Source organism: Hesperophylax consimilis, chromosome 17, assembly GCF_061612785.1.
Source record: "Hesperophylax consimilis isolate HC1 chromosome 17, BYU_Hcon_1.0, whole genome shotgun sequence".
Taxonomy (NCBI): Eukaryota; Metazoa; Arthropoda; class Insecta; order Trichoptera; family Limnephilidae; genus Hesperophylax; species Hesperophylax consimilis.
Window position 1 is genome coordinate 15,297,633 of NC_142852.1, and position 12,608 is coordinate 15,310,240.

At 33.1% G+C, this 12,608-nt stretch overlaps 1 protein-coding gene across 1 annotated transcript in view; it reads right to left on the reverse strand.

The window, feature by feature from the left end:
• LOC149416081 (uncharacterized) overlaps positions 1 to 11,631 on the reverse strand; it is a 66,008-nt gene extending 54,377 nt beyond the window's left edge. The window contains exon 1 of the mRNA XM_089641871.1: positions 11,485 to 11,631. The gene's annotated coding sequence lies outside the window, so the exon portion shown is untranslated. The remainder of the gene's footprint in view (positions 1 to 11,484) is intronic.
• Positions 11,632 to 12,608: the final 977 nt, after the last annotated feature.

The window sequence follows — 12,608 nt, forward strand, 5'->3', positions numbered from 1 at the left end:
TTTATTATTTAGCGTGTATAATAGCACTGTTACACAATAAACGGTTCCCGGGGCGGTGGTACCCACATTGAAATTAATTTGAATTATTTATTAGCATCTCTGAAACAAGCGTTGCGTATGTATTTATACGCATATTGATGGACACCTATTTGTAAATCAAATGTCAATCGACATAGGCCAGTCTTGCATCTATCTATGTAATATGTTGTATACAATAATTGGCATTGATGGTAATGTCAGACCAGTTAGCTGCCAATGCTGTGTTAGATTATGTTGAAAACAAATCTAGTTATTTGTATATGAATCGATCCCAGTTAAATTTTAACTAATTGAAACTAAATGAAACAATTGGTAAGCTGATAATATTCTTACTCTCAAAGCTGGAAAAACTAAATGTTTAACTTTCAGTCTGTCCGCTGCAACCCAACCAACTAACAATCATAAAATATTAATTCAACCTTTTGCAAGACCTGATTCTTCCTCTAACTGCCCAAACTTAGAACAAGTCGCAAATATAAAATATCTGTGGATTTAAATATAAATAGTTAAATCTTCCCCACAGGAAAAACTAAACCCTTTCACACACTTTTCCACAAATGATCATCTAGTCAATCCACTTTACGCAATTGCATTATATAAGTATAATAAATACAAAACAATACAAGAACAACACTTCAAATCACCAGAGATCAAATGGGAAAATAATTCACCGACTCCAGATATTTTCATATCAGAGGGTTCGGCTCGGTAGAACTTCTAACAGGGCCTATAAATCCTACTGATCCCTCAATATAAATATTTAAAGATCTTTCGTAATCTACATGTATTTAAAATGACTGATTTTTTCATTTTTATATATAAATTCTTTGACAGATCTAATACACCTAAATTTTTAATGCGAGAGCTAGGTATAATGCCAGTATCCAAAATAACAAATGGTAATATTTTCATAATCTGAGATCGTTCGTTGATCGTTCATTATTCGTTTATTTTAAAATATTACTATTATTGATCCTCTTCAAAAAAAGCTCAATGAAATTTAAATTAAAACTAATTCTTCCATTCGACTATTCATCGAGTATAATCTCTTCAACTTCATCTAAAATATGTGCCAACAACACATTTCTTGTACAAATACAATATAAGCACCCTTACAACACAATCATACCACAACTAAAACCAACCGACACTTCAATTACTGCATCAGCACAAAGACATTTCATTTACCTAGTTCCTAAAATCTTCAACCTTCTCCCTGACAACTAATAGTATAGGGTTTTCCAATAAGAGGTGCTATGTGTATTTAATTCCGGCCATAAAATGATATTTTATGGCCGGAATTGGATGGTATTGATCTGGACAACGTTTACTTTCAACAAGACGACGCTACGTGCCACACAAGCAACGAAACCATTGATATTTTACGGGAAAAGTTTCCGGACCGTGTTATCTCTCTTAACACCTTGCGACTTCTTCCTTTGGGGCCACGTGAAAGAGAAGCAGCGGCGTAGCTACCTAGGGGTTACGCGGGGCAGTGCCCCGGGGCCCTCATGCTCAGGGGGCCCTCGAATCCTTACCTGAAATCTCGATCGAACTGAACTTTTGGAAATTTCTCCCATTTTCAAAATAAATATGACAGGTTGCAACTTGCAACCCCACTTTAATCATGACAACTCAGTAGAGAGAAATTCAAAAGTTATGCCTAGGGAATTCTCCTAAATTCTTTCTGTAGGTTGGCAGTGTTGGGATAGTGATATGTGCGTCATTCCCCAACGACACTTGTAGCGTATTAACATATGGATAAAAAGAAGAAACCCAGTGGTACGTTTAAACGCAAACAACGCCAAGAAAGAGAAGATAGTAAACAAAAATTGCCCAAAATTGACAAATTGTTTAGTCAGCCTTCTGCAAGTACATCTGGCCAAAATATTTCTATTGATAGTGACTCAAATAATGTGGTAACTGCAGTGTTGGTTGAGAAGCCTACTGAAGAAGATTCGACAATTATTGCAGTTGGAGATACCTCCGCCGCCGATCATGTGAACGTGGATGATGTTTGCATGACACACATAAGAGCGGAGGGTTTGGAGGAACCACAGACCTCTACATTTAAAAACTAAATCCGACTAGATGGTCCAAAAGGGTCAATACGATATCTGCAATAAAACTTCGTTATTTTGATATTATCAAAGCATTATCAGAAATAGTTCTAAAGAGTCCTTATAAAGATGAGCGTAGTGAAGCAGAGAGTATTAAAACAAAAATGCTAAATTTCGAGTTCGTGTTGCTTTTCGAATTCATGCACAGTGTATTGAACGACATCAATTATGCATCCAAAACTTTACAAAAATGCGACATCAATTTGGGCGAGGCGAGTAAAGTTTTAGCAGAGACCAAAGCAAAATTGCAAATTTATAGAAATGATTTCGAATTATTCAAGTGCAAAGCCAGTGAAACTGCAAGAAAATATGGTATTGATACCCATTTTCAAGAAAAAAGGCAAAGAAAGGTTAAAAAACATTTTGATGAATTAGCTGCTGATCACCGATTTCCAAACCGAGAAAAAATATTTAAAATTGAGATTTTCAATAATGTACTAGACACAGTAATATCTCAATTAGATACACGTTTTATTGGTATGAGTGCAGTCTGTCATATATTTGATTTTCTAACACCAACATTTTTATTACATGTTGATGAAGCAACTTTATTACAAAAGTGTGACGAATTCCAAAGATAATATTCAGATATAATATGCCCTAGTTTTTCACTTCATTTTATGAATATTTACCATCTTGTTTTACCTCAACTAACTCAAGCATGGACTGTTCACCAATTATGTAAGGAAATAATGAGCAAATATGGAGTGCTAATGTTATTATTCTTAACAATTCCTGTCACTTCTGCAGCAGCTGAAAGGTCATTTAAAAAATAATAAAAAATTATTTAAGAAATAAGATGGGCCAAACTCGACTCCGACATTTATCGCTAATAGCAATTGAAAACAAAACCGCATCAAGCCTGGATTTAAACGAAGTCATTGATACTTTTGCGAAAACTAAAGCTAGGAAAAAAAATGTAAATATAATTGTTATTTAGTCAGTTGGTAGGCCCGACCTTTATATAATAAACCCTTGAATCTTCTCTATTTCGTTTTATTAGCCAAACCTACACCAAGTATTGTAATTTATGTTGTTACTGTTTAATATTTACCTGCCCTGCAGTCTGCAGTGCACAAAAAAGAGCTTAAGTAGCTTAGCATTTTTAAAGTGTTTGTATATTTCATATTTTTATTTGATAAAACCTAATCAAATTACATAGCATTGGGGCCCCATTTTTTAATTTGCCCCAGGGCCCTTGGTTACCTAGCTACGCCACTGAAGAGAAGGTCTACGCCAACAGCCCAGCGTCGATTCAAGACCTCAAATATGGATTTCGTGAGGCTATCGAGGACATATAAGGCAGCCACTTTGCGATTTGGTTATGGAAAATTTCATGAAAAGGATATGGTCCTGTAGGCGTGGTCGTGGTGGTCATTTGACTGATGTTATTTTTCACTATTAACGACATACCTTCCTCTTTATAATGAAATAAACATTCGATCATTTATATTAAAAAATGGCATTTTTCTTTGAATATCAAAATAACACCTCTTAATGGAAAACCCTGTATAAAACAAAATTGTTATCGGCGTCTGTCTGTTTGTGCCCTTAGTTCTTGTGAATTACGATACAGATTTTGATAGAATTTTTACTATCAATTAGAAAAATTCTTCCGGAATGTTTTAATATATAATACTTACAAAACATATTTATGGAAAGTAGAGAAAAGTCGATGTTTTGTAATCATGTCCTAAAAAAAACATGTTCGGGCGCTTACATTGTTAACGCTTTCAAAACCTTATGAGATACATCAAAATCACCAAGGTCACCATATTATATAAACCTTCCGGAAGAAGTTTTCTAAATAATAGTGAAAACTCGATCAAAGTCCGTTGGGTAGTTTAGAAAAACTAAGCGCACAAACAGACAGACGCGGATAGCGACTTTGTATCATACTATTTAGAGAAAGAGATTGTAGCCTGATACCGAAATAAAAATTTCCTGGTGTAGTGGTAGCATTACTATTGCGAGACGTACTTATGCACATGCATAAGTCATAAGGTAGGTACCTACGTATCTTGTAACAGCGGTTATTCTTGTAAAACCAATATGATTTATAAAACAGTTGACCTAGCGCGGAGACATAATTATTTTTACATAACTAGAAATTTATCATATTTTTTTTTATTTGGGCACTAATGAAAAGTTTTTCGTGAATTACCCCATAAAATTTCGCGGTACGAGCGTGGAAAACGGTTTAAATCTGGAGCAAACTGTGGTTATACCACATTGAGACAACTTAGCCCGTCGTCGCACGGATCGAATAACCGAATGCTGCAAGGTCCTGCGCTGAAAATTTTCACACTGAACTGCGCTGCAGACCGTTACCTTAGTATGGCTAACTTAATTTGCTGCGCAAGGTCTTGCAGCATTCGGTCTATGTCGATTGCTTACCGACCCGTGGAACGACGGGCTAATGATTTTATCTTTATTTTTAATTTGTCCCTGAGTCAACTGAGTAGGAAAAATAACGAATGGCTAATAAATTACTTAATATATTCATAAATTTCTTAATATATTCAAAAATAATATCTCTGAATATATATGAAATTATTTTGAAAACGTATACAATATATATAAATATATATACATATTTATTTATACATATATTTTTTTTTACATTTACTTCACACAGGAGGCCCTGAGGAAAGTAATTTTCCTAATAATGTCATCTTTGGGGATTCTTTGTGGAGTGTTTTTTGAAGAGAGAAATGAGAGAACATGTTTCTTAAAGAAATTCATGATGTAGGAGGGAGAAAACACAGAGGCTGGCAAATCGTTCTACAGCCGAGCTGTTGAGCTCAAAAACGAGTCGTAGAAACGAACCGTTCTCATATGAAAAATGTCAATCATGTACATATATGTTGGGCGCGCGTTTGGCATGTTTCCCGGCTATGCACCGGTGCCGAAAGGATCAATGACGCATTGTAATACCAGTAGATCAATGACAGCGTACCCACCTGATGCCTGTGCTATAAGGATTGTAATCCCTTTGTTAGAAGAGGGGGATTTATCAAAATATTCTGCACAATTAAGGGTTTTTTTCAGGTGTTTAAAACTACATAATATGTTAGATTATATACTTTTTTTATAAATAATATTTAAACACATTATCTGGTAGACGATACAATTTACAAAACCATCATTTTGCAAGAAAAAAATAAGTTATGACAAAAATAGAATTAGATCAGTAAAACCCAAAATTTTAAGCCCAAACGTCTCACACATAAGAGTTTCTAAGTAAATCTCATTAAACATCATACAAATAAAGATTGGGAGGGTTAAATAGGTTATCTCAATGTAGCATTAGTTTGAAAGCCGAAACAGCTGTCACAATGATAAAAAATCAGCCAGCAAAAATAGAGTTACGATTTAAAAAAATATATTAAAATTTTTGTTTGTCTAAGGATTGAACCTTCCTTCCCAGGGACCGAAGTTAACAGTGCTGCCGACCTTGCCAGATACTGATCGTGTAGGAGAGACATTTATTTCGTGTATTAACTTCTGTTATATCATCCGATTTCAGAGAAATGCTTATAGGTCCGCGTGTTTGCACGTGATTGACATCAAAAGTTGATAGAATGCATTGTCATCCACAATGAGTCTACTAATTCAAGGGACATAATTTCTTATTATGAAGAGGGAATATTTATCTATTAACTTTCATTAAATTGGCAAATTTCTAAATTATATGGAAAATTACAGCTCAGAAGAGATGAGATGTTGAATGGAGAGGGGGTAATTTTAGATAAGGCTTGATAGAAGAGAGGATATTTGTTTAGAGAGGGACAGTAAAAACATATGTGATCTAAAATTTCCTATTCTAGACAATAGAAACTACAATCTGAGGAGTCAATAACGTGCATTTTAAAAAGATGAGAAGAAACGGAACAATGTGCAATCCTCATTCGAATAAGTGAGGGAATTTATTTTTTGGGGAAATAGGAGAATTGTTGAAACCACGGTATTGATGGGATAGTCCTTTGTATTGAGGCATAGCAGGCTCCCTTGAATTGACTAGCAATGTGCCAACACTCTAACCAAACATTGCGGGATCTATCTTTGAGAATGAAAAAAAAAATCACTTTCAGCCTTAAGGCGATGCCATACGAAGTAATGCAAAATCATGTGTTTTTGGTTTGAAAATTTGGTCGCCTAGAAATGTTTCAGATGCTCTAATTAAATACTGCGAGTAGAATACATCTTGGCCTTTGAAATAATCGAGTATTTTTCAGATAGATCTTTTTATAAGCCCAGAAAAAAATAATGTATAAGGCCTATAAAAACTGATTTAAAGTTCTAAATCTCCTACTTACGAACCCATTTTCGGTTATGATTTTATTGTATAATGTGGCAAATTAAGTTATTTATAAAATGATTGAAAAAAAAATATATATTTATTCCTGAACATCCACAAAATAAAATAAAAGGCACTTTTTGGCCATGTTTTTTTCTTGCATTAATCAAAACAGGCGGTTGGTGTTGAGCGGGAATTTAAACCTTATCGCCATCTACGTAAGGGTTGTTAATGATAGGGGCTCAATTTAAAATATTATACGACGTATTGCATCGCCTAAAGTGATGTAAATATTACGTGGCACGTAAGGTCAGAACAGTGAAAAACTTATCTTATTACCGTGGCGTGTGTTTAGTTTAAACTGTCTTAAACCAGGCCCAAGGCCGGCTTTACCACACCTACGATGAACGGGTGTGTAAGAATGTAATTAGTATGGCGGTATAAGTTTTTAAGCTCTTAGAAAAAAATGTTATTTTTACGAAAATCTCTATTCAGATGCCGAGTTGAAAAAGTTATTTTATGAAACTCCCTTCATTGAAAAAAATTGCAGAGTATTTTCCAAGAGTTATAAAAAACGCATCGGGTTTTGTTATTTAACATGCTATTCATAGGTTTGAAAAAATCGAAGGATTTTGTTTAAAAATGGCACTTAATTCAGATAACGAGAGATTTTAAAACATCTCTTTCAAAACATCTCCAGTAATCTTCTTCATTTTTAACGCTTTTATCCCCGTGCTACGCGTATAAAGATGCTTTGAAAGGCAGATATGTAAATACGAATGTTAGAGAGACCGCGTAATGTTAAAAAAACGATAACAATCAAACGAAAAATGAGAAAATATTTAATAAAACACGACTCCTTTAAAATAAAGCAAAAATCTCTTGACAAATGCTTTACTTGCATTTAAAGATACACTGTGATTTTTTTCATGCCTGTAACATATTAAATAACAGAACAAAACGTGTTTTTAATAATTTTTGGAGCTTACTTTGCGAGTTTTTTCTACAGAGGGGATTTCAAATAATTAACATTTCGACAAAACAAAAGTATGGATATTATCTTCAAAAATAACATATATTTTTTTAAAACCTAAAAACTTAAAGAGTCAAAGATAAATTGGGAATGCGGGGACTTAAGTCGAAGCTTAATGCTAAATCACTATTTTGATTAATCTTTATAACGAATTGGTGTACATTATGAATACCAAAAAATATGCTTTAGATAAACTTAAGGTTTTCTTATCGTTTCGCTTGAGTAGAATACAATCAAATTAATAAATTACTCAATAAAAAATATAAAATGTAAACTACTAAAAAAATTTTTTAGAACGCATAAAGGAAACGATCTTTAAAAAATACAGTATTATAGCTAAGTTTATCTGTGACAGTTTCGCTTGATTAACTTTTTTTGCTTTCTTATAAAATTATTTACAAAATAAATAAAAACCAGTTTTGTGCTTGAAATCGAATGTTTTTATTGATTTTAATGCCTATTACCTACAATATAAGGTATACCAAGAATATACACATTGTTGGCTTGTAGCTTCCTCTTAAATAAAGTAAAATGATATATAAACCGCTCTACTCAAAAAATATAAAGTTTTTTCTTGTAATCCTACAGCCATGACATTGAAAGGTTTCATCATTATGACCTCTTAGACCTTTTCTCCATAGACCTTCAAAAAAATGGTCGATCATTTCAAATGCAAAAATGTGTTTTATTCCCAGTATTTAATTATCTAAAATATTTCTAACCGACCAAATTTGCAGACAAAAACAAATGATTTTTTACGAGTATTAGATTTACACCAATCCACCGTATACTTTAAAGTGAAGTGATTTTATGGTATTTGCACCTTCAAAAATGCTCTTAGCATTTGAAAGTGTATTTTATTCGCTTGGCAATGAAATAACTTGTCTTAAGGCGAAGCTTAATACCAAATCACCATTTGATTAATCTTTATAACGAATTGGAGTACATTATAAAAACAAAAAAATATGCTTTATATAAATTGAAGGTTTTCCTATCGTTTCGCTTGAATAGAATACAAATATAAAAATAAATTACTCAATAAAAAATATAAATGTAAACTACTAAAATTTTTTTTCAATAGTAATGTATGAACGCATAAAGGAAACAACTTTAAAAATACAGTATTGTAGCTAAAATTATCTGTGACAGTTTTACTTGATTAACTCTTTTGCTTTCTTATAAAATTATTTACAAAATAAATAAAAACCAGTTTTGTGTGTTGAAATCCAATGTTTCTAGACTCCGTTTGTCAAGCGATTTGAATGCCTATTACCTACAATATAAGGTATACCAAGAATATACACATTTTTTGCTTGTAGCTTCCTCTTAATATCATTCTAGCTTGTCGTTTCGTTTCTTGCAAACATGTTTATTTTATCTGTGATCAAACCAAGGAGCACTAAAAGTAACATTTCTATGGAAAACATTCGAATAAATAATTAAAGACATAACCTATCCCAATTTCATTCCAAAAATTCAAATTTCGCAGCATTACTTGGCAATAGTGATGTAACATTTAAAACATGCAATCGTCATATAAATATGTTCATACCTTGACCACAGTGAGGGGGCAGTTGAAATCGCTCCCTCCGGTAAGTCGGAATCCCCATGGAGAGCTGTCGAACTTGCTAAACTTCAAGTCAATCGCCATGCTGACATTCACTGGTTCCTTTGGTTAATTGTCGATGTGTCACTATACTAGTTGTCGATAAATTACTCGCCTCGAAATATATTATTAAATTGCAAAATACGTTATTATTTTTCGCAACACTTTACAATTAGGACCTATATTTTTAGGGTTAATAATAATTTTTTTAAATCATGAATTTGCAAAACAGTGAAATTTAATTATTTTTGCATCCATTAACTGCCAAAACCAAGTTTAAAAAAAACTAACCCAACCTTACCTAGCATAACCTTACAAGTGATATTATAATACAAGAAAACTATTGTAATATATATTATGTTCTTGTATTTTTATTTAATTTAAAGAAATGAGATCGCTGAGACGTATATGTGGTAAAACCATGTATGATCGTGTGAGGAATGTGGAGATTGGATAATAACGCAAGGTTGCTAGTGATTAAGATTAAGAAAGGGACGCTTAGATGGTTTTTACATGTAGAGCGAATGAACGAAGAAACGAGAATATGTGACGCGAAAATTAATAGTAGAAGAAGCCGAGGTCACCCAAGAAAGACATGGCACGATCAAGTAAAGCAAATACTTGAGTATGTATGAGACTATGTATGAATGTGAATGAGGCAAGGATTGTGTACCAAATCGGATTTGTTGGGCGGTCCGTCCTCTCTGCCTAACTTTACACTTTACGAACTGTACGTTATATAAAATAATCTTTACTAAAAATTACATAATAATTATTGCCAATACTTAATGACAGTGACCCCAATAAAAATAATATTCTGACACCAAAATCCAGTAAGATTCTTTTCACATTTCTTATTTTTTTAATGCTAAAATAATATATTAATAAATTTAAAAAATTAATTTAATCGATACAATAGCAAAAATTCCACAAATATTTCATAATAAGTTCATAGTGTTGTCAATAATGATTTGCTCGAGTCTATTATGACTCCAATATGGCAGCAATCAAAAATTCAAATAAAATCAATATCGATATAAAACGTTCTACACAAAATAATTTGACAGCTGTTTGCCGAAAACCGTCGAAAGCGCGGCAGAATCGAAAATTCCATAGAAGCGCGTTGAAAATAGACTAAAATGACTTCGTTTTTTTTTTAGCACCAACTTTTTAATTATTTCTATTCTAGGATCGAGTTGCAGTCGTGTTGCTAGTCACTTCTAAACTGATTTAGTTTTGGCTTCGAAATGAGCGGTTGACATTTTAACTTTTAGATTGAAGCAATGGCGACCACTAGTCAGAGACTTGAATAAATTGAATTGTATTTCTGAACCAGATTTTGTTTGTTTTGTCTGTTTGTTCAGTTATGAGTTAATTTATTTATTAACTCTTCAGAGCAGAGACGTCAGGTAGTAATTATGTGCTTGTTTTATCGGTATTTCAACGGAAGATACTACGAAGAACATTTTTGTACACGGTTGACATTTGTTTTCACGACTCGTTATTGAGATCAACAGATCGGATATGCAACGATTTTCCGGCCTCTGTGTATCCTGCCTCCTATAACACGATGTTATGTCATGTTCACTCCTTCCTCTCCTCTAAAACACTCTTCACACAGCATCCTCAAAGATGACATAGGCTCCGAGGGAAATTATTTTCCTCAGGGCCTCCAGTAACGAGTTAATTTTAAAAAAACATACATATATTTTCGAATGGTTTTCGAGATTCGTTTAAACAAAATCTCTCTATTATATATTAAAATCCAAACTTTTCCAAAGTTTCAAAACGCAATTTAAAAAAAAAAAACAAAAAACAGTATTAACGACTCTCAAACGAAAATTTGAAACAGAAAAAGATTAGGTCGCATTTGGGGATTGAACCCAGGACTTCAGCCTTACCGGGGCTGCTCTACCACTGAGCTAATTCGACCCAACCCTCTTCGGAATTAAAATGTCTGAATAACTCCAAATGAAACTATTTTGACAGCCAGATAATAAAATTGGTCTTTGATTCCTGTTTTGGACTAAACCCATATTTCTGACATTGTCTCCCACGTTAAAAAATGCTTGAATTTGTAGTTCGTAATGCGAGATCATTTTCTAATTGCAATACGAAGAACATGTGAAGCCATTGTTTGCAGCATCCTAGAATATATCTCCATTATGTGGGCCCCTTCTGAACAAAATCATATCGTAGAAACAGAAAAAGTACAAAAGAGGTTAATGTGTTACCATTATATGAGAGAATAAACGTAGATCCATTCCTGTATCCATCGTTATTCTTAGAAGCATATTGTTGTGCAAACATTTTTAAACCAATCACACATCACCGGGCTATAAACCCAAGAACTCTATTATTTATTTAATAAAACACTTGCACTTACTTCATGTCATTTAACATATATCTTGTCGCTATTGAGCTACATAAAAATGTGGACGTTTTTGCAGAACTCTCAAACAATACAGACTCAAAGATACTTAATCCACTTATTTAGAAAGAATTTAACTTTTATGCGCCTAACAAACATACTCGTGGGAGATCCAATGCCCTTTTTTATACTCTGAAAGCAAGGACTTCTGCCTATCAGAAAGTTTCAATCAACAGAGTGACTTAACTGCTTAATGATTCTGCATGGACCATCGACATTTTTAACGTCAGCAACTTTTGACGTCTCAAAATAGTAATCCTGCCCCCATGAACTTTTATACTTACTTTTACCACAAATTTGAATTCTTCTCTGTAATATATTGGTGCGTAACCGTTTTATTGAGAACATGTAAATAAATAAACAGACGGAAGTAAGTAGGTACTAATGATTTTAAGATAATAAAACATGGAACTTTCGATCAATCCTGTAGGTAATCGATTGGTATAGAAATAGGTCGAGATATTCGACAGTCGATAATTAATTGCGAGCTTACGAATCGTGAATACATCATCTAACTATGTCTACTTGTGGCTTAGTGGTCGATGCGTTTGTCTTAGAAATGGGAGGTGGAGGGTTCAATGTCCAGTGTACGATAAAAAAATCATTAAGCAATCATAATCACAGATGATTTCCTGTAATATTCAAAAATCTGTTTCTGAAAAAATAAGAAAATACACAGAAAAGGCGATGCACTACGTCGTGTAATATTTTAAATTGAGCCGCTATCAATAACTACCCTTACGTAGATGGCGATAAGGTTTAAATTCCCGCTTAACACCATCCGCCTGTTTTGATTTATGCAAGAAAAAAACATGGCCAAAAAGTGCCTTTTATTTTATTTTGTGGATGTTCAGGCATAAATATTTAATTTTTTTTTGATCATTTTATAAATAATTTAATTTTCCACATTATACAATAAAATCATAACCGAAAATGGGTTCGTAAGTAGGAGATTTTGAACTTTAAAGCAGTTTTCATGGGCCTTATACATTATTTTTTTCTAGGCTTATAAAAAGACTTATCTAAAAAATATTCAATTATTTCAAAGGCCAAGATGAATTCCAAGATGGAAACTCCAG